Source organism: Nicotiana tomentosiformis, chromosome 4 (assembly GCF_000390325.3).
Source record: "Nicotiana tomentosiformis chromosome 4, ASM39032v3, whole genome shotgun sequence".
NCBI lineage: Eukaryota > Viridiplantae > Streptophyta > Magnoliopsida > Solanales > Solanaceae > Nicotiana > Nicotiana tomentosiformis.
In genome coordinates, this window is record NC_090815.1 from 129101904 (window position 1) to 129105645 (window position 3742).

Below are 3742 nucleotides of genomic sequence, written 5' to 3' on the forward strand. Positions count from 1 at the left end.
ACTATCATGAAGCACTTGAAATACCTACTCGACCATCTAGGCATACTCATCCCAAGTTGTTACAAAGTATGCCTGAAGTTTCTCACTAAGAAGCTTGTATGTGTCATTCTTCTCAGTGAGGTCCCGAACCTCAGCCTCATGCTCCTCCCGGATTCGGAGGAAAGCCTCATGATGAAACACCGAATCATACAAACAAAGAAGAGGATGCTAGAATTATAACAACTCTAAAAATAAAAGAAACAATATAGGTACTCTAGGAATTACCCGATTTAGAGCATGTTGGGCCTCGTTGAAAAGGCAGGCGGTTCCTACCGCATTCATCACAGCTTGATCCTTCTCGGTCACCAAGGACCTAAGGTAGCTAGCAATCCCCACTGGGGGAGGTAAGACTCGGGCATCCTCCGAAACTAGAAGCACTATCTTCCGCCTACGGTAGGGGTCAATACTCAAAGCCGGGAATTGGTTCACCAACTTAGGGCTCGATGAAGATCCGGTAGTGCCCGGTGATGGAACCTTCTTCGGTACCGCTAATACACTAAACTCGCTAATATCATCCGAGGCAGCAAACTCAAGCCCATCCAAAAAACCATGGATATCGGTTTCCCCCGTGACCAACATGTTGGCCTTGCGGATCATAACATCAAATCTGAGGGGATACAGAGATATCGATCATCCCGAGTTTGTCCCTCGAAGCCTCGTACCCGGTCTCTCCTTCCACCATCCCATATTGGGTCGGAGTAGCTGCAACATTTCCTGGTTCAGGAACTTCAGCCAAAACTCCCTCACCAATCTCCTCCGATTTAGAGGATTTTTGTACAGTACATTAGCCTGCACACGGGCCACAAGTGAAATAATAGTTTCCTCTTCTTCCTCTTCGATCGGCGCATGGAGTCAGAGGTCAAAGCACTGGTATTCCCCTTTCGCTTGCAAGACCTCCTCGCCAATTGTTTCTTTTCTGAGTCGGGGGAGCTCAGATATCTTTTTCTCATGTTATCCTTGGTCTGCTTCGGAGCAGGTAATTGGGGAAGGATTTATTCATCACCAGATGGGCGACTCATCACGACGTCCTTCCCGAGGCCTACAAAATAAAAGAGATAATCAAGTTCAAGGAAGAAACCTAAAACAATAAATCAATCTAACGGAGAAACTTACCGTGATTGCGGGTCTCCCATCGACCCTTTGACAGTTCTATCCGAGCACGCTCGGAGTATGTTGTTTTGTGACACCAGGACCTAGACCCATTCCTTGAGTCTCGGATCTGGTTCCGACATTTGGGCCACAACTGCAACATAAAACGTAATTAAGAAAAGAAGGCAGAAAAGTAAAATGTCAAAAAGAAATATCCAATGTAGGGTAGTACTTACGATGCATGTTCCATTTCTCAGGTAATGGCATATCTTCAGCAGGGATCAAGTTCGAAGTCCTTATTCGGACAAATCGGCCCATCCAACCTCGATCACGAGTTTTATATATGCTCGAGAATGCGGCTTTGTTGCTCATCGAGCAAGCTTGATCAGCCCCCCTCAATAGAGTCGGGGACTGTAAAGATACATGAGGTGATCGATGGTAAAAAAGGAACCCCTCGATCTTGCTTGAAAAGAATCGAAGAAGAATCACTATTCTCCAGAACGAAGGGTGGATCTGGCCGAGGGTGACATCGTATCTTTTGCAGAAGGCGATGATGACAGGATCTAAAGGACCCATCGTGAAAAGGTAAGTGTAAACACTTAGGAACCCCTCCACATGAGTAGTGACGGCTTCCCAGGCGACGGGACTACTACATGTTTTTTTATCCTAATTACATTCCTCTTTAACATTTTCGAACATTTTCTCGGTGATTGAACACATGTACCTCGAGGCCGGCTCACATCGTCCAGGTACCGAGGAGGCCTTTTTGACCTTGAAATCAGAGACTATTGGGCACCCTACCAAAATGAATTTCGCAGGGAGGGGCTTCGCCACAGCCTCACCACCGGCGGGCCGTGATGAAGAAGCAACCTCTTTTTGCGACACTATTTTGGAGGTTTTTGCCATTTATAAACATAGAAAAGTGAGTTGGGATGATATGTGATTTGGTTAAGGGAAATTTGGATGCGTAAACTATGGAGCAAAGAGAGTTTTTGAAGAAGAAACGAGAATAAAGAAGTCTTTGAAGTGCAAAAGATTGAATGAACAAGCTAGGAGTTTTATAGGTTGATGGCGACGGTTCGGAACTGGTAGTGGCCGACCAGTAACTGACGGGCATTAAATGCCTTGGTAACTAGACCGACAGGGCGTTTATTTATATACGTCATGATCGGGCTCGTTACTGATATCATCATTCATCAAGTCGGGGTTTTCGGAAATTCATATCGTTTTTCGCCATTTTCGCTCCTAGAAACGAGGGGACTATCTGTATACGGTCAAAATGAATATTGCCCTTTCGTATGACCGGCTGAGGCTGGAAGATCATTAAACGAGGTTCAGGCTCATGTAATGTCGAACCAAGATGCAAAGCGAGATTGGCCGAGTCCTAGATCAAGACTGAACAAGATCGGGACCAAGATAAAAAGGGACCGATCGAGATCGAGATTGGGCTAGATCGAGACCAGACAAAATAGAGATCGAGAGAAACCAAGGAAGGTTTATTGAGCCAAAATACAAAAAGCCAGAAAATCCATAATGGGGCCCGAATCACAGTGGATATCCCGGCACATATCAAGGAAACGACCTATTAAATAATATATCATGGGATTCCCTACTATATTTAGTATTATATTAAGAGTAGAACTTCCCTACTATATAAAGGGGGTTATATCATTTTGTAAGCACATTGGACACAATACAAAACAATACGCTGCCTTATTTTAGTTTTGGAATATCTTGTTACTCTGTTGTTATATCAGTAAAGTTTTCACTTGGTTCGAGGGTGACTGAACTCGAGGGCCAAGGCTAATTCATTCGTTTGGTTTGCATTTATTACTTTTACAGTTAATTTCGATACTGATTTGCATATTTTCTCAGTTTGTATCAATTTATACTACATATCCTTAGAACCGCGTATAAATTCAATTGTTATCTATTTTTTCGGGTAAACTAATATATCACGCAATCTCCGCATAATATTATGTTCTTCTTTGTTCTATATCTTCTTTTATAACTTTCCCCTCTTTCTCAATTCAATGTTCTGAATCAATATTATAGATTTGCTACTGAAAATTATTAAATTATATAATGGAAGGAAATGAATTTTAAGGAAAAAGGGGGAAAATGAAAGGAAATGAATAAAGAATAAGTTGTGGTGAATTGCCAAAGCACTTTGAAAAGGTAAATACATAATGGGGTGTGAAATGTGGTTGATTAGATGTGAAAATCGGAAAACTCACTCCTACTAATAGCATGGTTGGCCAAGCTTCTCAAGATGTCAAAAGTGTTTTTTTCTCAAAAGCACATTGTTTTCCTAACTTGAGATATTTGGCCAAGCTTGTTTGAAAAAACAAATGCTTTTGGGAATGATTTAACTTATATTAAAAGAATTAAGTACTTTTAAATTTAATTTTCATATTTTACTTAAATAAAATGAAAAGATTTAATTATTGCATGTAATAACAAATTTTTAAGATTATTTATTTACTTACAATATTAATTATTAAGAAAATAATTTATATCCTTATTAGTAATTTGATACTTAAAAGAACTTTCTGAAAAGCTTGACCAAACATAAATTATTGCTCAAAAGTGATTTTCAGAGGTGTATAGGGTC